Source organism: Desmodus rotundus, chromosome 13 (genome assembly GCF_022682495.2).
Source record: "Desmodus rotundus isolate HL8 chromosome 13, HLdesRot8A.1, whole genome shotgun sequence".
NCBI classification, from domain to species: Eukaryota; Metazoa; Chordata; class Mammalia; order Chiroptera; family Phyllostomidae; genus Desmodus; species Desmodus rotundus.
In genome coordinates this window covers 81,414,500-81,439,523 of record NC_071399.1, presented here as the reverse complement: position 1 = coordinate 81,439,523, position 25,024 = coordinate 81,414,500, and the positions used below count along the sequence as shown (strand labels likewise).

The window sequence follows — 25,024 nt, the reverse complement described above, 5'->3', positions numbered from 1 at the left end:
CGATAGATGGCAGCCGCGGGTGGGGGCGCTCCGGCGGCGCGACCGAATCCCCCCCTTGGATGTCACAGTCTTGGGAGACCGAGGAGTCTTGGACCGTGTGCGTAACAGGAACGGGGTACCGTGCAATCCTCGGATGGAACGGGGAGGCGTGGAAATTACCCCGACAGTGCCAGGCTCGGTGGTGGTCAGGCGGGCTGGCTGCAGCCCGGGCTGAACGCCTGCCGTGCCCCGCTATTTGGGGCAATGCAGCCCCTGGCGCTGCCTCCTGTACTACTGTAAAGGACCCCGGAAGAGGGAGTGGTTCATCGCAGCTGCAAACCAGGGGGCTTTTTTTTTTTTTTTTTTTTTAAGAATTACGTTTGCTAGGTTTGTCTGCGCGATACAAGGGAATGTGAATGACTCTCAGGGAGAATGTTTCTGAATACATTTGGTGTGAACTAAAAAGCTGGAAAACCCCTAAATAAATGCAGTATCGATAGAAAGCGAGTTTCTTGAAGAGTCACCTGCTAAACCCCACTGGAGTCATCTCCACAGTAAGTATTCCTGGCTCTTTCCCTGAAACCAAACACCGCCCTCCCCAAAAGGGGGTCTTTGTATCCATAAGACGTGTATTTCCAATGTTTGTAATATTAAACCTGCAATACAGTCCAGGTATAGGAGGGGAAAAGTTGATGAGAAGTGGCCCAGTGCAGGCTGGGTACACATGTGCCGGCTCCACTTCCTAACTGGGTAGTTTTGCCACTTAAATACTTTTAAATGAATTTTAATTTGGAAGTACTTATGTACTATCTTTTGGAATCATCTTAAACATGAGTGACATGGTCTCTTTGGTTACATTTGAGGGTATCATTGTGTTTAATCTGTGGTTTCCTGGTTAAATGTAGGATTAATCTAGATTCTGATATATATAGCCACAAACGTATCTTCCCACATCCTCTGGGTATATTGAATTAGACTTTTTTCTAGAGGTGGTGAACATCGCCGTCTCCTGAGGTTTTGCAATATATCTTGAAATTTCTTCTGACTATATGTTGCAAATATTTTTTTAGTTTAGCCATATGTATTTTGCTGGAAACAACTTTGTTTAATTTGTTTAAATTCAGGACATGTACGAGAGAGAGAATGGAAGTAATCTGTATTAGATAATGAAAGTAAAAACCTTTCAGTAGAACGTCATGTTAAATTTATAAACATTTGACTTAGGAATGATAGCCACTTGCTACAGGTACACTGTATAAACAGACAACTTCAATTGTGTTCACAAATGGCTTGAAACTATTTTTTTACATTATCTTCTAACATGATTGAAATATTTTTAAAAACTTATAAGTATAAAATCGCTTATATTTTCAATATGAAAGTACTAAAATGTCACAATTTTAAAATTACAAGTTAATTACAGTCAGAAACTTTTGGCATATAAATATTAAGATCTATCAAAGACATAATTTCCAATGTTGATAAACTAGAATTTCTGAAAGGGTAACAATGCCTTAATCATTGGACTTATCTTTATTTCATTATTTTATTACCAAAATCTTCACGATTGCCATTTAATATTAAATTTAGTTCAATTTATCATTTTGTATTATTTTTAGTTTAAATGTTTATTATTCAAGTTAAAATACATTTTGTTGTGCTGAGGAGTATTACACTTGTGTGACTAATTCAGGTTGTAGTTTTGCTGGAGACACTGACCCTGAAAACATCCTAGTGTACTTCTTGTGGTTCAGATTTGTAAATGACGACTTTGTGCCATTAACTCAGTATTAAGGATGGCCTGAGAAACCACCATTATGATTTTCCACTAGGTGTCTCTACAAGCTACTCTGCAGGAAAGTGAATTTTGAGAAAATACTGACATGAAGAGACCACAGAAGAACTGGGAGAAGACATCACAGAAATAAGAAAAAGCCTCAGTCACTATTCTATAGATTCCTATTTTCTTTGAATGTTGACTACTACCTAGAAATGAAATTCATGAATCACGTAACAGATCAAGTTTGAGCCAAGGCTTTAACCACAAGAACAAACGCAATCTATGCTGCAGTTCATACTGAACAATGTATAGTCATATGATATGTCTACTTGCTTTCATATAATACTCAACTACAGCACATGATTGCATAAACACAGTTGGAAACTAGAAAATGAAATGACCGATCAAATAGATCTCTCCAAAATTGAAGTCATTAATACTAGATTAAATGTTATTTGAGTGAGTTGGATGTGAAAAGCTGGGGACCTTTGTCCCAATATTTGTGCATATATTTATGCATGTTTTAATTAGCTCATGGTGTAGTTTCATCATAAATGTATTTCATATGTGGTAATATGTTTGGCATTATGCAAAATATAGACATAATTTGATATCTGCATATTAAAATTTAAATTCAAACCACAATTAGCATACTTGTCTCTTGAAATATGTGAATTCATATTTATTAGTACTTACAATCTTTATTTTAGTTTTTTATGGGCTCTTTGGAGGAATTCCTAAGTTAAATGCATTTCTTAAAATGTCTCATCATATTACATTTGTGTGACAATGCGTGGTTTCTTTAGAATATGAAAATGCTTGGTCAAGAATTATAGTTTCTTATGAAGCAACCTAACAGATTATAAAGTAGGACATTACTTGGTAATAATTTTGAAATTTCATAAGAACTAATCAACATCATTGAAATCTAAAGCCAGTAGATCTTGTATTTTTTTTTGCAACTCTAACTGGTGAGTGGAGATTATAGAATTTCAGTGCTAGATTCCGTATTCCTCTAAAATTAGCTCTATTAGTTTACTTTCACAATAGTAATAGCTAAGAAAGTGAAACAATGATATTTATTAAATGACACATTTTTCAAACTGAATCACATTTGAATGTCTTTGAAATTTAAGTTACATATATCCCATATACCTAAATGGAGAAAAGTTTCTTCTGCAGGGTAAAACACGTCATCATTTATGATTGTTTCTCCTTGCACTTGCTCAATTAAATGACCATATAACATATGATTTTGATCAGTCAGATGCATTTGGAATTACAACAGTCAAATATATAATGCAGTGATGTTTATCAAATCAAAAATGACTCTTACAGCCTTCATTAGTTATTTATAGGCTTAGAATATGTCCTCAGAGGCATAAAAGGAAGATGTGCACAAAGCAGATGATTTTCTTCCTGGCCTCACACAGTTCCTTGTAAATGGTCTCTGATACCATTACACCAGAATTATGTGTTAGAACATAATTGGAGTGCCTACTGGAAATATTTCCCAAAATTTAAAATTCATTTATCTTTGGAACAATTTCATTTTTAGAAAATAGTCTATAGGTATAATAAAATAAAATGCACAAACAATATGTAAGAACATATTAATTCTAACAATGGTTTTCACTTGTAAGTGGCTAAGGACAACATCTACAATTGGAATACTCTTGTGCCTTTAGTAACAGTACATATAAAAATATGGTTCTGTCATTATTAATAGTGTACATAGCATCATATAAAACTATATACATATACATATACATATACATATACATATACATATACATATACATATACATATACATATACATGGGGGGAGAGAGAGAGAGAGACGGAGAGAAAAGACCTTTGTGGAAAGATACACAAATTCAGTAATAGTGGTTACCCAGTACCTCTTGGGAGAAGACTGGAGAGTATTGAGTAGAATGGAGATTTATTTTTTACCATGTATTCTGTTTTTTACTATTTGAAAATTTCAATTTAGAAACACATTTCAGTAAAAGATTAACAAGAAAAATAAGCACTTAAAGATAGTAGTTGAAAGACTGATATGAAAGATAATGAAGAGCTGGATACAAGGTTACCAAATTAATCTCTAGCCCATAGTTCTCAAAACTACTGCATTTTTGTGACACATTTCTATCAGTGGAGACACTGAATATGTTTTTAAACATATAAGTGTAAATTTGTTAAAATGGTTTCTCTTTATAACTCTTATATGTGACATTTAATTCTAGCTGCCTGTACTAGTTAATGGAGTAGTAATGCATAGAATCTAGCTTCTATTATCCTCACTGTACAAGACCATGCTGGGTAGTGACAACATTAACTTTATTTGATGTTCTGGTGGGTGAAAGGAAAAATCAAAATGGTTCTCTAGAGAAGATAAGTGATTATACTGGAAAATATCAACAGCAGATCTTTCCTGCTATCTTCAGGAAGGTGAGTGCGTGTGTAATTGTGGCATTTTAAATATAAAAACTATCATCAGACCCTGCTAACATAAAGGCTGCAGCCATCTGGTTTATATGTACATTGAAATAGGCAGATTCCACTGGAAAATGGCAGTTTTATTATACAGCTAGATTAACTTTTTTATGTGTTTTTTTATTAGATCTATGATTTATGCCTTGGGATCTACTGATTCTTGGTTTTTTCATATCTTTAGTCAAGTTTAGAAAACAACAAACAGACATCATGTCATACCTATTTTTTCGGTATCCTATCTGGTTTTTCAAAGAAAAATTAATTATCCTAAAACACAATTTTATCACAAAATTTTCAGAAGAACCCCTACTTAAATGACAATAACTAAATCGACAATATTGTAGTCAGCATTTCCCCCTGCAAAAAGAGTAGCTTTTTGATTTCCTGTCCAGAAACTGTTACTCCATTCAGCTTTTATCAATTAGAATCCTTCATTCAACAGGAGATTCGCATAATCTCTCTATCCCCTAGAAATAAATCAACCATTCTCTTTACTTCAAAACTTTGGTTTATATTGCCCTTTCATCTAACTGGCTTTTCACTTTTCCTTTATCTATTGTTCTACAGAATTTACCATAAATCCTTTCTTCAATCAAAAAAAAAAAATCTTCCCTATTCACTCTAACCCATATTGAACTTGCTCATCTTAAACATTCTCTTGCATTAGCTACCACTTGATGTAGCAGAGTCCTATTTCCTGGTTGAAGTTGCTCTATTCTTCTGGCATATTGTGTTTGTTACCCCGTAATAGTGAGAAAGATAAGCTCCAAAATCCACATACAGAAGAAATGCTTGTCTATTATGAATTTATTTACTCAACAAATATTTATTTAGTGTCTATATTGTATTAAACCCTGTTATGTTTGAGATAAAAATACTAAGTTGATTCATGTCATGGTAGCTGGATGATATCTGACATATTTCGACTTTCTGCTGAATTACCTGTGTTCTCTAGTCAAAGCAAGTGGACTGTAATATATAAAAATGTTATTACATACGTTGTGCACTTAACGAATGTTTTTTGTAGCACATATTTGCCAAGTGTCTAGACGAGTGCTCTGTAATAGAACTTTCTGTGATGATGGAAGTAATCTATGCCTGTGTTTTCAAAATCGATAGCATTAACCACATACGACTATTGAACTTTTAAAACATGGCTGGTATGATACAAGAAATACAATGTAAAATTTTAATTTATTTAAATTTAAATGGGCACATGTGGCGAGTGGCTACCATATTGAATAGTGAAGATTTAGAATGTAAACCCCTACGAAGCTGAAACTGTGTTTCTTGTGCAATTTATGGGATATCCTGGAAATTCAATCAAAATGAACAGCTGCACTCATAAGTAATGGTGGTGATTAAGATACCCTTAATAAATAAGGCAATTGTGATTCATATTGGCAAGGGGCCTGATTTACATTCTGTTGAAGGGCTCCAGTCAATTTTTTTTTAAATTGCATTTGGTTGAGGGCCTCTACCATTCTTTGAAAGATTTTAAGACATTTTACAGTCACTTCAAAATTCCTTATTACATTCTCATTACACCCCTGTCAAGCAGGAAAGGTAGATTATTTTATTATCAATAGACTTTTATTAGAAGACAAGTGCCTTTTTATGCACAATGAAGTGCTTTCTAAAGTGCTTTTCTGCAGATCACACAGTGGTATATTAGTAAAACTGGAAAAGAAAGTCCTAAATGGGTACTTTGCTTCAAGAATTATTTAGAATAGCCTTTTTGTGCAGAGAAGTCTGTCAGTCAGTCAAAAAACTGCCCTTGAACTCTTGCATTCCATCTATTTGAATACAAAAGCTCTATGTTAAAGTTTAGGAGTGTTTTGTACAGTGAGAGTAGGCATTTGGGACAGAAAATTGTAATGGATGAATTTATAGAATGCAAATATAGTCTCTAATTTCCATGACGATCTAAATAACTTTCAGTTTAAATGAAAGTATTTTTGTATATTTGAACCAAAGATGTGATCATTTGGTAACCAGTCCCACTCTCAATAAATAATTGTGATATTTGAGATGAAGTTTTATTTGTTTTTAATCAATGTATCTCAAATATTGGTAATAAAGTTGACCTATATTTTTTCCCTATTATACCATACTTCTTTCATGGGCAAAAGTCAATATAGCTTCAAAAGGATTATTAATTGCTTAAGGGTTTAAGTCAAAAATAAGCAGAAAGCCACTTGATCCAGAGACGTAGAGTGGTTCTCAAAGATCTCAACTCCATTCTTAACGCTTTCCGTGCAACACTGGCGCACTCTCATTCGTGAAGAAACTTCTCACCCAGGCTGGAGTGGCTCAGTGGATTGAATGCCGGCCTGGGAACCAAAGAGTCACCGGTTTCAGGGCACATGCCTGGGTTGCAGGCCAGGCCCTTTGTGGGGGACATGTGAGAGGCAACAACACATTGATGTTCCTCTCCCTCTCTTTCTCCCTCCCTTCCTCTTGCTCTAAAAATAAATAAATTTTATGTATATATAAAAGAAACCTCTCTTGGTAGACTGCATGTGTTATATATAAAGAAGTTATACAATGGAATACTACTTGGCCATAAAAAGAAGGTAATCTTACCCTTTGTGACAGGCCAGTCAGAGAAAGACATATGATTTCACTCATGTGGAATTTAATGAATGTAATAAACTATCAAACAAAATCAGGAAAAAACCCTCGTAGATAGAGAACAGACTGAAAGCTATCAGAGGGGGGAGCTATGCACACTGGATGAAAAAGTTAAAGGGATTAAGAAAAAGGAAGGAAGGGAGGGAGGGAGGGAGGGAGAAAAGAAGGGAGAGAGGGAGGAAAGGAGGAAGGAAGGAGAGGCTGTAGACACACAACAGTATGCTGATTGCAGAGGGAAGAAGGGGTAGGGTGATGTGGAAGAAGGTATACTGGGGATAAATAGTGATGGAAGGAGACTGGACTTTGGGTTGTTAGCACACAATACAATATACAGGAGATATATTATACTGTAGAATTATACACCCAAAACCTATATAATTTTATTAACCAATGTCATCCCAATAAATGCAATAAAAAAGAAGTTATTGTACTTTCTTTTTGATGGACTATATGACTGCCACACTGTTTAATCACATAATAAGTAATAAAAACTCTCAAAGAAAAATACATATAATTATTATTCTTAAAATCTATACTTTAAATTATTCGTCAAGTCCTGAAGTGTAAAGTTATCTCCACTTAAACAACTACTGGTAATCTAGTGGTTATTTGTGAATCGTGTACCTTCTGTGGAAAACAAATCTCTGGCAGCTCAGATTTTGTTTAATTTTTAGGATGAATTTTTTATCTTCTGATCAAAAACATTCCATCAATCTAATAAAAGCCTTTAGAGTGATATTATATTGGTAGTTATTGCCATATGACACATTATAATCAATGCTAAAATTTTAATTGATTTCACATATCCTGATGTACAAATAACCAATTTGAATTTGAGTCACCAGTAGGAGATGCATGATTCATTTTACAATCAATCTACATATTTAATTGTTATGTAAGTACTGACTTTTATGCAGATAGAGTTTGATCTATGACTACATTGCCACTTACTGTTATGAAGATACTCGTGAATTGATTTCCAGGTATTTTTATATTTAAAAATATTTTACTAGAGTATTGTAATGTTAGTATTTAGAAGTAATCTAGAATAGTAAGGCATACCTAAATTGATTTTTTCTAAAGAATAGGAACCTTTTTGATGAGATTTTTCAGTTTCATTTTGATTTACCAGGCTCAGTTAACACAAGCAACAGTGCATATATATACACATATATACATATGCATCATTTTGTGTTCAAAATCAAAGGTAAATAATCTATGCACACATACAACATACATGTAATCATTTACTATTTGCAAACTATATTATTAGATTTCCCCTTCTTTCATATAATTGTTACAACTTTATTAGCTGTTATGTTTTCTTACAGATGGGAAAACTGAGTTTTCAGGTGGTTGGGGATATTGCATATTTTATAGCAGATCCAGACGATGATATGAATTACAAGGACTCTCAGCATCCTTTTTTTTTTTGACTTAACTATGCTAATTCAAATGCACACTTTTGACCTTCTACCTCAGTTTATAGAAAAGTGAAAATAATATATATATCAATTACTAGTAATTAGCTTCAATAAAGATACTTTCCAGGTGATTCATCATTTCTATGATGTAAATAATTTATTCTGAAATGGTCAACAGTAGAAATCCTTTCAAAATTGCTCATACTACATAATCATACTCTTAAATATTATAGTAATAACATGTATCTTAAACTGTGAAATATACTTATAAAGTCTCTATAGTGATCTACCTTAAGGGTTTCAAAGGCATCATTAAAACCACAAATTTATTGACACAGTAACACAGAAACATAAAGTTCATAAAGGAACACCTTTTGAATGTATACCGTATACATTTTCCTAAAATAGAAAATTCTGGTAATAATAGTTTATTTCTATTTCTGAATTTTTGACTAATTATTATATTTTATATTTTAATTTTATATTTGATAAACCAGCAGTCAAAACAAGCACTGTATGCCTCATAAAAACTCAATACTAAAATACTCAAATGGCTCCTTTGAGGGGGAATCACATCAGTCTTTTCATGTGTAAGTTGAGGGATACAGCCCCATAGCTCTTTGTGACATGAATTTGTTATTTAAATAATTTAATATTGAAAATGGCATGACATGTTCTAAATTTTTTCAAAAGAACACATACAATGAGATACCATGACAAAATTAAATTTTAAATAGTAAGTCAGTTGGTGAAAATATTATTCACAAATAACACATGTCCACTCCAAATAGCTACATTTTATTTTATTATGCTTCAATATCTGACTTTAACCTCATTGATCATCCCTGTCCAGGAGTGCAATTTCATTATGAATGCAACATGCATATCTCCATAAATAACTCAAAGAAAACACACGAGTGTTTGGATATGCCACTATTCATTTCCTCAGTGTAAGCGAAATAATACATGGAATGATTTGACATAAGTATGACTCGCCAAAAATATTCTAATTTTGTAAATATTAAATTCATCGTTGACCGTCAGTCTATTTAGGACTAGGCTGAAATCGGTCTGTGTGTAGAAGGAAAGAATACAAGTGTCTGTCCAAGTGAGCGATTCATGACATTTCTGACCATCTTCTAATATGCACTCGGAGACCCTGCAGCAGCACTTGAGAATGCATCTTGGAGTCCTTCCAGGAACTGTGTCAAAGAGCCATGTCTGCATTCACAAAGAAGCATTCACAGCTGTCAGAAGTTAAATGTCCATGAGACTCATAGTCCAGCTGCAGTCCTTCCAGTACACTGACAACATCTGTGGAAACTATAATTTGATATCTAGTTCTTCCATGGAAAAATATCACAGAAGACTGATTAATCCTTGGCTGACTGATAATAAAGAATTATGCATCCACAGTAGATGAAGCATCATTGTCCTGCATTGCGTAGCCTGCAGTGCTTTTGCAGCTAATTTTACTACCAGGGAAAGTACTCTTGCTGCAATAAACTGTCAATGAACTTCTTGTAGGCAAACACCTGCAGACACCTGCTGGCAGCAAGCATAAGAGGTAGGATCACAGAAATTCCCGCATAAACCAAACGCTGCAAAGCAGTACTGGGTTTAAGTGAGTGTGAGAGAATATGCATGACTGAAGAAATGCACGCTTGAACAGGAATTCCGTGTTTCCATTTACACTTGATACAATGAACAGACGGACTTTTCCCCCCTGAAATGTGTAGTATCGCTGAGCAGAATAATAGAAAAGCAAGCTACATTTGCAAATAAGGTTTTCAGTTTTGGAAAATCTATCTCAATTTATTATCAGGTCTTTTCAGGACAAGTGATTACTATATTGAACACGTTTAGCCATATACCCTCTATGTCTATATGGAGACAAGTCATACAGACTTTGAATCACTTTAAAAAATGTTTAAGGTACATTTAGAAAATATCTGAAAAAACTCTAAGGTTATAAATCTTTGTTTCTGTAATAATAGATTATGTGAGGTCCAAATGGAGTTAAGTGGATTAGTTCATCTTTGGGTAGCTATTCAACTTTATGGTTGGGTGGAGAAATCCATTTGAAAATGTATCAGTGTTTAATTGTTGTCATTTAGCAGATCGATAGTTTCTAAACATTAAGATGTGGTTCCCCAAATCTAGTGAATTATTGCAGATTTACTTCAAGGGGAAAACATTTTAATCATGTCAGTTTTTTAGTATGCTTTAGGAATTGTGGGTACGAGAAAAATCAGTAAAATGGAAAGCTTGGCTGCATTACATTTTAAATGTGGCAGGGGGTCTTACAGGGATCATGGAGGACTGCACCTCCATTGAAGAGCCCTGACAGTATAAACGTTTTAACCAGGTGTGCTTCTAGTTGTCAGAGCATTAGATAGGTCTCCCAAAGTCACGACTCCTTGCTCAGTGTACATCAGACTGAGCAAAAGTGTGACTTAACTTGATAAATAACTTACAGTGAAAAGTACAAAATAAAAACACACTGACAACCGCAGATTCCATGCCTTCCATGCCCATTTGGCAGCATTTAAGGTTATTTGCTTAAGAACTGCATGTACCGAATGGATTATTATAAAAAGTCAGCCTGGTTTATTGAAGAACTTTGTTACACAGGTAAGGAGTAGGTAAGGTATTAAGTTGTAATCTTACCATGTATGTTCATTGACAGTCAACATCAAGCTAAAAGGTTGGTTAACTTTATGGGACTAAATAAAGTTTTGCTGTGATGAAAATGTCCTACAATGCTGGTTACATGTACATTAGTTTATGCATGTCAGGTAGATGATGCTTAGGGTGCCCTTATTCTTTTAGACACTCACATATACACATTTCTGATATCAACTAATACACTGTAGGAACTTTATATTTCAGATTTTTTGGTGAATTTGATAACACATTAACAGAAGACAAATAAATTGTAGAATATTTTCCAAATGGCATTCAGGATAGGTACTCTAAGGAGATTGAACAAAAATAGGAAGTGTATATATTTTTATTTTCAAATAATTGCTAAGGAAAAATAGGTTTAAAGTAAGACACATTTTATTGCATTTTATCCAATAATTTTTAATTAAAATATATTAATTTAATATTTTCAAACACAGAGGTAAGGTTCCCTTTAGGTTACACTATGTCTTTTTTTCTCTTTTGGTTCTTTTTTTTATTGTTGTTCAAGTACAGTTTTCTGCCTTTTCCCTCCACCCTAGTGCAACCCCCCAGCCCTCCCCACCTCCCTCCCATTTCCACCTCCCCCACCATCATTGTCCATGTGTCTTTTATAATTGTTCCTGCAAACCCTTCACCCTTTTTCCTTGAAATTCCCTCCCCTCTCCCCTCTGGTCACTGTCAGCCTGTTCTCAATTTCAGTGTCTTTGGTAATATTTTGCTTGTTTGTTAGTTTTGTTGATTAGGTTACCGTTAAAGGTGAGATCATATTGTATTTGTCTTTCACTGCCTGGCTTATTTTGCTTAGCAAAATGCTTTCCAGTTCCATCCTTGCTGGCGCAAAGGGTAGGAGCTCCTTCTTTCTTTCTGCTTCATAGAATTCCGTTGTGTAAATGTACCATAGTTTTTTGATCCATTCATTTACTGATGGGCACCTAGGTTGCTTCCAGCACTTGGCTATTGTAAATTGTGCTGCTATGAACATTGGGGTGCATGGGTTCTTTTGGATTGGTGTTTCAGGGTTCTTAGGATATAATCCTAGCAGTGGAATTGCCAGGTCAAAAGGCAGATCCATTTTTAGTTTTCTGAAGAAATTCCATACTGTTTTCCACAGTGGTTGTACCAGTCTGCATTCCCACCAACAGTGTACTAGGGTTCCCTTTTCTCCACAACCTCTCCAACACTTGTTGTCTATTGCTTTGTTTGTGATGGCCATTCTGACCAATGTGAGGTGGTATCTCATTGTGGTTTTAATTTGCACTTCTCTGCTACTGAGAATTTTTCATATGAGCATCCCTCTGATAGCTAGCGATACTGAGCATCTTTTCATATGTCTCTGGACCCTCCGTGTGTCCTCCTTGGAGAAGTGTCTGTTCAAGTCCTTTGCCCATTTTTTAATTGGATTGCTTGTCTTCTTAGAGTAGAGTCATGTGAGTTCTTTATATATTTGGGAGATTAAACCCTTGTCTGAGGTATCATTGGCAAATATGTTTTCCCATATGGTTGGTTCTCTTTTTAATACTGTTTTCTTTAGCCATGCAGAAGCTTTTTATTTTGATGGAGTCCCATTTGTTTATTTTTTCCTTTATGTCCCTTGCTCTAGGGGACATATCAGTGGAGATACTGCTGCATGAAATATCTGAGATTTTCCTGCCTATGTTCTCCTGTAGGACTTTAATGGTGTCACAACTTATATTTAAATCTTTTATTCACCTTGAATTTATTTTTGTGTATGGTTTAAGTTTGTGCTCAAGAGGTTACACTGTATTTTTTTCCTGTGTATAATGGACTTACTCACAGAGTACAGTGATTAAAATAGAGGTTTGTATAAACATTCCCTGGAATTCCAAGTCTCCTCTACCTTTTGGTGACTGCTTAAAATATTGGTTAATTTTTTAATATCAGATAATACCTCCATTTGCTGTGAGAACTAAATGGGATACTTTACACAAAAAGGTTTAGCACACTTCTCAGCACTTCGTAAGTGTTCGCTATTAGTATTTTGTTGTCATACTGTTAGTTGTTATGGGCACCAACATAGTTCAAATCTATGCCGGAAAGTCAAAAGTTGGAAAAGGCCGCATAGGACTGCTGCATTTTTTCCCCAGAATTTATATATTCTGGGAAAAAAAAGGGACAAGTTGCATTCATTATCAGCTGATCCTGATTAGTTACAGATTTATAGCACCAAGAGCCTGCCATAGATTAAGTGGTTGCTGGCTTGCAGGTTTCACCAGCTCTTTTTGGCTACTGGAATAGGAAAATAGGACTGCTTGCCAGACCGCACTTCCTATGATGAAGTTTATAAAACTCATGCTTGTAAATTGTTCCAAAAGGCCTGGAGGACAGAACAGAGGAGAAACTCAAGTTCTGTATCTTGAGTTTACAACATCATAAATAAGGAAAATTTGTAATGAAATTGTATGGGAAGTCAGGTTTGAAAGTGCAATATACTTTGATATGCTAAAGAAATTAGAAAGCAATTCTTATAACTGTCTTCTTGATGAATATATAATTTATATATATTTCAAATAAGTCTCTGGACTTAATACCATAGTTAATATTTGGATATAAAAGTGAAGTTTGATTTTATAAAAACATACAGGACAGCCAACTGAAGTTATTAGGAATATTAAACTTTAGTTTAAATTACTTAGTTTATCATGCATATAGAACATTATATATGCATACCATTAACTCAAATTATTACTCTGTCGTATTGTCTATTAATTTTTGTCAGTTGTGTGCAAATGTTTCAGAAATATTAGTTTCTAATTGCTATCTCTATGTATACATTTGCTTGTATACTTTGAATGATTTCTCCATCCCTGAGTTTATATTTTAAACCTACAACTTTTTCTAACTTTAATTCCATTATTTAATATGTTTATTTTAAAATGCCCCTATTAAAGAACTACTTTGGTTAAGTGCAGTTTTGAAACTGAAGATTATTACCTTCGAAGTTACATATAAGATGAAGAATGTGTTCCTTTTTGAAGAAAATATTTTGAAGAAAAATTCCACAAAGGTTGATTTTGGTGCATTTGACTTAACAGATGCTACTTTTCACGTGAGAGCAAGCTGTATAATTTTGCACTTACAGCTAAGGAGATGAAGTTTATGCACATAGATACACACATCCTAGCAGAGAGTGAAAATGATAAATGAATGTACCATGTGTGGAGTGTCCAATTGTCAAATCTCAGAACATAATAAAATGCACTCACTGTGAATGTCATTCTGAAAACAGTGATTCTTTTTTCAGTCAATTTCAAAAGACACCTCGTGTTCAGATAAACTCTTCTCACGAATATGAAATTTTCTTGAAGCAGGTAGTGACTATATTGTAATAATACTTATATGTCTCAGCAACTTGGCTACATGTTGATTTTCACATGAAGATATGACCTATGTGTCCCATCATTTCAAATAATTTTTACTATATCCAAATGTTAATTAATAGATACCTTTTTGCTGGGAAAAATCCAGATTTATATTTTACTTCTTTTGGGGGTTTTGATGTTCACCAAAAAATGTATGTTGCTTTGATTATGTATACCAAGGTCATATGTTGGGGCAATATTCTGATGGCATGTTTAGGCATAGTTTCTAAGCCTGTTTTATCTATTCCTTGCTGTTTCCTTTTTCTTTTCTTCTTGTTATTGTTTAAACTGTTACAGTTGTTCCCACTTTTCTATCTTTTCCTCCCTCACCCACCCTCGCCCTCCATCCCAAGCCAATCCCCACATTTTTAGTGCGTGCCCATGGGTTGTACATAAATGTTCTTTGGTTTATCCCTTCACCCTCTTTCATCCAGCACCCCTTCCTTTTGGGTACCTGTCAACCTGTTCTATGTATCTAAGCTTCTGTTACTATTTCATTCCTTAGTTTATTGTGCTCATCAGTTTCCACATATAAGTGAGATCGTGTGGTATTTTTCTTTTACCTACTGGCTTAATTCACTTAGCATAATTTGTAATACTTGCGTTGTAGGGTGTCTTTTTCTTTTACTGTTTAAAATTCCATTCCTTATACATCCAGCTATCTTTTTTGCAGAATGCTGAATAAGCCAGCGTGTAGAGTTTGAGCACACTGAGGAGGAAGAGCCTGGGGCCACAGAGGCTGTAGCTTTTGCCTCCAGTCATCTGGAGGGCTGCTTTGGGAAGAAATCCTTCAGAAATGCATGGCCATGTAAATCCTGATTGCTGGACTAAGCAGGTTGTAGCTGATCCTTAAAGCAGCTCTGGGCTAGCTTAAATGGCTAAAGAAACTTCTAGCAACTGTTTGAGCAATTACTTCTAGAAACTCTTCCTTGTCGCCAATGGCAGTGGATGGTTCTAAGGCGGTTGGCCCTCTGGAGTTCATGAGTTTCCAATGTGAATTCTTAGGGGAGATTGATGAATGTTTTCACAAAGTAAAACACTGAAATGGGTTTGGGTTCATTTGTTGGTTTTAAAACTCTTTCATTGTGTGACACAAAATAAGAACTTGTATTAGCAAAAGTAATGCATTTTAAGAACAAAAATGATTATAAGAAGAATGAATCATCATAAAAATGATTATATGATGAGAAGAAGTAATTTGGGGTATATTTACAGGTCAAATTCAAGATATGCTCAAAATTTTGCTGCCCTGAGGAAGATAAATATTTAATCTTTTTAACCTTTGTAACCTTTTCATCTTTATTCCTAAAGTGCTGAGTGCATGCTGACTACCTTAGAACAGGATGTCCTGGGGAAATTTTACTCTTTGCCTTGTCTGATTTTAATATGAAGTTTGTAGGCTTATTCTCAAACCCTCGTATTTTATCCTTGATCTGACCTCATTTATTACATTTGCTTTTAAGGGGAAATTGTAGAGAAACTTTCTTATGGTCTGATAATGCTTGTCTCCCTCTTCCCCCCGCCTGTCCTTCTTCATCTCTATCTCCTTCTCTTTTTTCCCCTCTTCCTTCCTCTGTCCCTTTCTGTCTCTATTTGTGTATCAGCAAACCTAAAATGTATTGATCTTGGCTCTTGCTCAATCTTAATGGAAGACATCAGTGGAAGTTTTTACACAACTTTTTAAAATTGTCGTTTAAACAATAGTGATTATAAGATGCCATTTACTGTAAAATATGCCTTATTTTCCATGTTGTAAATATAAAAAAGTTGTGTTAGAACTGATAAAAATATATAACTAAGTTGAATCTATGCTAGAAATTAGTAGCCACTGAAGGAAAGTTTTTCATGTCTGTTTATATACTTTCAGTTTTGTGCCCATTTCCATCTTTATCAAGCTAATTTTTCTGCTCAACTGTCCTTTAGAACTTAACAATGATCCAGAATCCCGAGAAGACTCTCTCTGACCATTCCATAAAATCTACATCTATCTTAGCTTCAGAAACACTGCACACGTCTGTGATTGCATTTGTCACCCCACGACACCATGGGTTATTTGTCTCAGTGCTTTACACTGACATAAGTTCTTTCACTTTAGAATTTAATGAAAAATTTGTCTGCAAAGACAAGCATTACAATAAGCAGCTTGCAATAAAGGATCAATGAATGTGTTGGATGAAAATTCAATAAATCAGAAGACAAGCTATGAATGTTAGATAGGTTTATTTCCATTTCACAAAAGAGAAAACTGGAGACTTGGGAGGTTGAATAAATTTTCCAATAATGGTGCCAAGACTCGACTTATCTCCTTTGTATTCTAGCTCCAGAGCTCTCTCCATTGTTCAAGGCTAATGTTCTGTTTGCTTCTTGGCTAATTGGATGACACCAAATGATCACACACCAGATACTGTCTTAGGGACAAATCGTGACAGAAGAGTAACCATTTTGAGAATTAATGTTTTGGCAAATTAAGTAGCATGTGACTGTTGGATAATTAACCCAAAATAGCAGCAGCAGTGACCCTGGATGCTATACAATAGTCTTCAATGGGTGGGTGTTTGGAGGTTAGCTTTAGTGGATTCTACCAAGTAAGGCTTATTTTAGAATATCTTTTGGCCTAAAAATCAGATATTGGAATACGCTGACAGATAGATTTGAGTCTTTTAAATAATAAACACTAATAGTTTTGAAGCAATTCCAAGTGCTTGATATTCTTATGTGTTCTATAATTTAAGTTGGGGCTAATTTAAAGTTTTCTTGGATTAGAAATTTATGTAATATTGTACAAATTTATAAGCACCTTGGTCCTCAATTTATTCCCATGTTTTAATTAAAAATTCTTAGCTCACAGTATGTCAATAACATACAAATCTAGTTATTAATATTTTATTTCTGAGTGAACACAAATGCCTCTTTGAAAATTCTTGAGGGTTCCAACTGCATAAGAAATACATGTAAATTATGAGAGGAAAAAAGTGGCTAATCTTGCTTTCATGATAAGTTTCATAGAAGTCATAAAATCTTCCATCCTAATTGTTATTTTAGACAACTAAGGTCCACATTTTTCTTTTCATTGTAGTTTTTCCAAATCAATATTTAATGTGTTCATATAAACATATTCATATATAACAATTTGTTAATATGCTTTTAAGCCTCATTTAGTCTATACATTCCTTATCGTCTCTCCCTCTCTCTCACTCTCTCCATCCCTCCCTCCCTTCCCTTCTCCGTCTCCTTCCCTCCTCCCACCTCTCTCTCATTTCCTGTCTGCCTCTCTCACTCCTGGTCTTTTCCTCCCCAAACACCTGATTAAGAATTTGGGTCACTTTCTTGACCTGGATTACACTAATTGCTCTCTATTTCCCTAGATTTTTCTAGATCAGTAGTTGAGTGGTTGATATGGGTATTTGAAAATCCACTGATGTAATGAAGAAAAGGAAGGAAAAGTACAGGGTAGATTTAAATATTTTTCAGATGCAAATGAGATCTATAGTTCAATTACTGTATTTTATAATGAATCTAAGATCCAAAGATATGTCAAAAGTCATACAGCGTGTATACGGCATAGTTTTTAATAGCTTTCAGGTGTCCTGAATAGAGAAGAGAGGAATCCAAATTTCGGGACACAGAAAGCGCCCTGCATCTAATAGAGAGCCATAAGAAATACAGGGTCCAGCAGAAGTAATGCCTGCTTGAGTGCGGTTGGTAGGGTAATTATATAGGTGTAATAATTTATAGTTTTAATTTGAACATTTCACCTAAAATGTCATAGGGTGTGCTTGAGTGTGATATTGTTATGTTACCGAATGACATGCTAAGACTTCGAACCTATAGTAGATATCAAAAGAGTTTTGACTTTTTTATAGCAAGAGCACAGAGATAACAATTATTTTGTCAAATAACACTTGATTGGCTGTTATAGGATGCAGTGAGTTCACCTGGTTAGAATTTAATCACTGTCATTCAGTAGTGCAGCTTCAGGGCTCTCCTGAAATCAGCAGGAGCCAGAGGACCTCCTGCAGTGAGGTCTACTTCTCTGAGAAGCCAGAGAGTAGATTCTTCTTAGGTTTCAAGGTGTACTACGGCAGAAAGTTGCTACTTATAGTTCCAGACGCAGTTTTCATTACTGTCATCTACTCTTATTAAATCTATTTATAAATGGAAGACATATGTGCTAAATATTAAGTTGAAAACGTTAAAGGCTGATGGAATTTCTCCTTTTAGATTTCCTGTTGAGTGAATTTTTTTTTGTTGTTTTTAGCTGGATAACGTATCAGAAAGTTGGCCACCTTAAGACATACTCATTGCATGAAACTGCGCTTTGGAACCTCATTTCCTCCTTTATCAGTGAGGAAGGGATGAGTACCAAAAACACGCTGAGTCCTGTGGGTTTTAACAACACCTCTGCTTTCTCACCAAGTGAGGACGCATGCCAGTGTTACTGAATACAAAATAAATGTCCGGGATCACCGTTGTAAGGGTGAACACTGGAATTTGAAAGGTCAAAAAGTCCATTGCCTTGAGATAATTCCCCCGATATCTTAGATTGCCAAGACCAACAGTCTCAACAATTAATTTTAAAATATTACTACCTCCCAAACCCTGCTAAAATATAAATATTTTCCTAGAGCATTACAAGATATATGTTATAAGGCATTTCAGATTTTCCAGATATTGTACATTTCACTTCTGGAGAACGAAAAAGTGAAAAATGGCTAAAAGATGTGATGCTCTCACAGCCTGAGTTCTCCCTGCTCATATGAGAGATGTTCAGGTGGTTGGAAGGCACAAGGTACAGGTATTATACCAGGTAGATTAGGTAGGGTGGATAAATGGCAAATTTTATAAAGACAAGGTAAAGAGGTTATTTTCACCATATTTGTCTACTTTCTATAACATTTTTACAATCTAAATGTAGGCTTTACCTTTCTAGGGTGCCTTGAATTAATCAGAGATGACTTCATCGACAACTTGTTCCAGTTAATTACTGTGGTGTTTTAAGTGAATGCCCGGAGGTACTGATACAGTCAGCAACCTCTTCAAGCCTCAGAGCACTAGAAGTCTTGGCAAAACTCTGGAGACAGTTTATCAATATCTAAGGTATTTATTGTTTTTTTTTATTTTAAACACAAAATCTAAAGATACATGGGTACTAATACTATGGTCTTAAATGGTATAATTAACTGAAGATTTCTTAAAAACTAAAAACATCCTCAAGCCATGTACATTGAGCAGCTAGTAACATACTTTTTACAAGCTAAAGCTCAAGTGAGTATGTTCCATAGCAGTCTTCAGAATTTTAACATAAAAGGTAGTATTTTATTATTATTTTTATCAGGTATTAGGGACACTCAATTGGGAAACACGGATCTTGGAGTATACGAGATACATACAGAACACATAAACGTGTAGTTCATGTCAACTACTTGTGACCTGTGCGACATCAAGGAGGCAGCTTGACCATTGTGAGAGGCATTTTTATTTCTTATCTGAGAAAGCAGTTAGCTCCTTCGCTTGTTTTTCCAGCTCTGTGCCCCCTCTTGCCGCTAGGCATTGGTCAAACTCTCGGCTGTGTTACTCCAGTCTCATAGCGTGACTTGCAGTTGTCTGATGGGGCAATGCTTTCTTTAGCTTTTAGGCCTTCGCATCTGCTAGTGAAAGGAAAGTTCAGAGGCAAGATCCTGGAGACTCCCTTCTTGTACTCCTTCTTCCCCTGGTTAAACTGTCAATGCATCCTTTGGTGCAGTCCATCCCTTCCTAATTTTGGCCCTGACTCCCCTCTCGGCTCCGTGCTCTGGTGATTGTGTGTGCTCTTGCAGCACATGCTGAGTGTAAAACCTCTGTTCTCAGACGTAGTCCCCACTTACATCCGTTTCCTTAGCTGAATTATTAATAGGGACCTCTTTTCCTCTCTAGTATCTCAGTTTATATAATAAATTACATAGATACACAGCACAGTATCCTCTGTTTATTATAACTTGCCACTTATAATTTTGTGTTACTATAGTCAATTTATATAACTGTTTTCACCAGAAGAATGTAAGACCTTTAGCACATCACGAGACTAAACCCTACTTGTCTGAGTATCACCAAACTCTCAGTAACTGTCTTGCTCTTGGGCCTAGCCACCTAGCAATGCAATCACAGTAAAGACTGGACTTGAAAGACCTATAACTTTCAAAGTTATTGAGAATTGAACAATTTTTAAACTTCATACTTATGTTGGAAATCAGGGTTATAAGTCTTTTTGATTAATCCCCTTTAGTAAAGATATGCATGTTGATTCATATTTTTATTATTATTATTATATATTTAACTACTTACATTTTATATGCAAACTATAATTGATTAATTATTATAAACATCACAAAATATATTTGTAAAATTAATTCAAAAACATCAAACAAACTTAATATGCATGCAAGTTCTACTTTTTTCCTATACCTCAGTGAAATACTAAGCCCCTCTTAAAGTGTGACTGACTATTGGACAAATAATCAAAAGAGGTGTATAGAAAAATCCTCTTTAAGGAGAACACATGATTCTGAACAGAGGATTTGTCAAAATGGTTATGTTTATTCTTTTTAAAGTTATTTAATTTTCTCTAAATAAAATATTAAACAAAGAATGAGTAGAAAAAGTAGCAATGTAACAGAACATTTGGTTCCATGAAAATTATAAACTTAGAAATAGTTGGGACAGTGTTATAGAAATTTTATTTACAGAGTCCAATGACTTCTTAGTTCAGCTCTGAAAATTTCCTTGTTTCTAAGCTCTTAAAATCAGATTATTTGGGTGTACAGGTGTCAATATGTCATATAATTGCATCTATGCCTGTGTAAATGAGCCTAACAACACCTTCCATTTATATGGTGATTTAGAGATATCAAAAATTTTGACATGCATTAGCTTACTTTTTCTCAAGAAAGATTTTGTGAGATAGAGTAGATGTTATTATTTCTCTTTTATTTTTTTTCCTGTGAAATTTAACGTGTTTTGTAGAAGAAATTCCTTTAAAGTGTTCTTTTATAGTGTTTTAATTCAAAGCTATTGACAAACAACTACGTGAAAGCACCTACCATGAGTGGAACTGAACTTGACACATGGCGGAACTGCAGAGAAGAAAGATGTTACTTCCATGTTCAGGGGCAAGATTGACTATAACCCAGTGTTAACAATTCACAATGCTAAGACATTGCCAGCTTTTATTAGTTTGTTAAACTTAGTTAACAATTTTAATATTCAGAAGATTAACCCTATATCCTTAAGAACAATTTAAAAGATATTCTTTTGCATTTTATAAATTAAACATTTTAATCACTTAATGGTGAGACAAATACTGTAAAACATAAATGTAAATATTCAGTTTCTGAAATAATTTTGGACTACTTTTTGTTGAATACAGAATTAGCAAGAAATGATCTGGAACAGTTACTTCTAAAAATAGTTTCACTTCTAAAGAGTAATGGTACTTGACCGGTATGTAGATACTGGTCTTCCAAAGAATCCATAATATAAGATACATGTAACTTAATGTTTATATATATTTTGAAATATATTGTTTTAATTCCTTATAGTTATAAATATATAATAGATGTATATAATAGATGTATCTATGTCTATATAATTGTAGATATAGATACTTTGATAATTTTTTAGAGTGCATTTAAGTAAAAAAATCTTACTTTTTATGCAAACCTATTATGATATTTTTCAGGCCTCTTTTATAATACTTTGTGAAAATAATTGAACTGACAGCAATCCTAAAGAGAAGAAATCTCCATATAATAGACATTTGCAATATTAAAGTACTGAATCTAAAGAATTTGAAAAAATGTATTGTCTGAATGGCAATTAACTTGTTATTTTTTCCATTTCACAATGTAGTCTTCATTGAAAAGTGAAAAACACTGTCCAGGATTAGAACAGAGGAAGAATCTAGTATGATGTTTTATTCTGGCATAGTAATAGTATATTAATAATAAAATAATTCCAGGAACTCTGTTTTATTTACAGTGTAAGTTTCCTCAAATTAATGATAAAATAAAGACATATTTCATTGTTGTAGTTAGATTAAGTTTAATTTTATGAAATATTTACAAATATTTTAAATGATTGTTTATATAGAAATGATAGACCCTGGCTGGTGTGGCTCAGTGGATTGAGTGTCAGCCTGCACACCAAAGGGTCGCTGGTTCGATTCCCAGTCAGGGCACATGCCTGGGTTTCAAGTCAGGTCCCTGGTTGGGGATGCACGAGAAGCAACCACACATTGATGTTTCTCTCCCACTCCTTCTCTCTCCCTTCCCCTCTGTCTAAAAATAAATAAAATAAAAATCTTTAAAAAAATTTGAAAAGAAATGATAGAGAAATGAATATCTACCAATTTACAAGTTTTATATATCAATATATTTAAAATAAATATACTATTTTAACATCTACATTAGACTAAATTTAAAATATACTGGAGTTAGCTTATTAATAGTATTTATGCTGAATATTAAACTTACATTTTCATCTAACATCATATTGCATGTAGCTATTTCACCATTTCAGGACAAGGCAGCTGGATTTGAGAGGAAATGTATGATTCTCTTTGCTATTTATCTATCTGCAAGAGACAGAATAATGTGTGTTTGAGTCAAAAGTCATATTTGCTCATTGTCTTTGTATTTCAGTTAAATGTTTAATTAAATTCATACTTTATGAAAAGCATATGACAAAGGACATAGCATGCTACATATTTTTCTTTTAAATTTTCTCATGCATTCCCTTAGCTGTTCTGTATACCAATAGTTCCTTCTAACTTTCTCCAAAAGTCTGCATGCTATCTATTCTTCCTGAACCTTCTAATACATGGATGTATTAAATGTGGATTTAAAAAAATTCTCTGTGGAACTCCATCATTATGTCAAATTTCTAGATACAGATTCTGAGGGTTGCACACAAGATGCCTGCCATTTACTCCCTCCTTCTGCACTTTTCCATGCATTCTTCCTAACTAGGGCTCTCCTTTCTCTTCTGTTGGACAGTCATACTTTTCCTTAGTTCTTGATTTATCACTACTCCCTGCACAAAAATCTTCCCCAGACCCTGTTCATCTCTTCATTAAGTTCCTGCTGTGCACCTGAAAAAGGAGACAGGAACAATGTGAAGAATACAGTCTTTAAATCCCAACAGTTAAAATCTGGTTTCAGTGTCCACGATCTCTTCACTCCTGAACCACATTACCTTTAATATGTAAACCCATTTTCCTTACCTATAACATGGGTTAAGGCACTCATGACAATTAAATAAATGAATGCATTTAAAACATCCACCACATTCATAGTACTGGTCCTGGTTCATAGTAGTCATTTATTAAGAGATTGTTTTCTATAAAGTTAAAAATCAAACCTTATATTTTCCCCATTTATTGTTATTATCTACAATTATTGATGAATCTCCATAACCACAAGCCAGCCAAGTAGATTCTACAGTTACAATGCAAGGCAGCATCCTTGACTTCAAGAACTCTTTATTTTAATACATAAACTCGTCTAAAATGTTAAATATGATTTCTGACTTTTTATAAGCAGAGCTCTCTTCTCTAACATATTTTGACAATGATTGTGATAATAATGCTCAATAAATATTACTGATTTCAACATTACATAATAGTAAAGTTTTCAATTTGAGGGTAACTTCTAATATGCTCTCAGTTTGTAAACAAATATGTTTAATTAAAAAGTCAATTCTTATACCACTTATCCCTTAAAAATAATAATTTCTAATTCACATGAGCTCTTTATTTTGAGTTTGATTTTACTCAAAGTGAATTGAGTACTGCCAAAAATGAATTAAAATGTAGTGAAACCATAAATGGGTTTTCTGTTTTCAATGTCCATACTGTTTGAAAAAACAAGTTGATAGTCATATACTCTCTGCATTTTAAAAGTTGTTTTAATAAACTTCTTTTAAGCTGTTTGTCAGCATTCCACACTGAGCTAGAAGATTAAAGATCAAGTTTGCCTTCAAAGAGTTTACATTCCAGCAGATGGACAGTAATTAAAAATAAATAATTCAATGTACTGTGGAGAGTCATTGAACAATGCTATCTAGCCCACTGGCATGATCAAAGATATAATTATTAGGTAGATTATTGTTGTAGTAATGTTTGAAATAGATCAAATATGAAGGCAAACAGAGAAAAAATAGGTCAGAGTGTGTTATAGTAATTTCTACAAATAATGACAGTGGTCTGAATTAAGACAGATCTGATAATGTTTTGGACTGAACTGATTAGGGAACAATTTAAACAGATAAAAATCAATAGAATTTGGTAGCAGATTTGAATATGAGGGTCATAAAAGAGGAATATCCAGATTTTTGGTTATGACAATGGCCATTTCCCCCAAATGAAATACAAGAAAAGGGACAGATTTATCCATTTTGAGGGATAGACAATGAAGTCAATTTTGTACGTTTTTGATGTTTTTGTTTTTGGCTATAAGGTATGCAAGTGGAGATAGTCTGAAGAAAATTAAACAGAGCAATGTCAAGTTAATATTGTAGGCTAGCTCTAAAAAACTACTATAGAAATTCTGATTGAGTCACATTTAAATCTGGTGTTTTTTTATTTTTTTGAGATATAGTACATAACCTCC

The 25,024-nt window shown here is 34.1% G+C and overlaps 1 long non-coding RNA gene across 1 annotated transcript in view; it reads left to right on the top strand.

Moving 5' to 3' along the window:
• Positions 1-12: 12 nt before the first annotated feature.
• Positions 13-25,024, top strand: part of LOC128779886 (uncharacterized) — a 104,691-nt gene continuing 79,679 nt past the window's right edge. Inside the window, exons 1-2 of the long non-coding RNA XR_008425951.2 lie at positions 13-533; positions 19,312-19,478. This is a non-coding gene — a long non-coding RNA (uncharacterized lncRNA). The remainder of the gene's footprint in view (positions 534-19,311; positions 19,479-25,024) is intronic.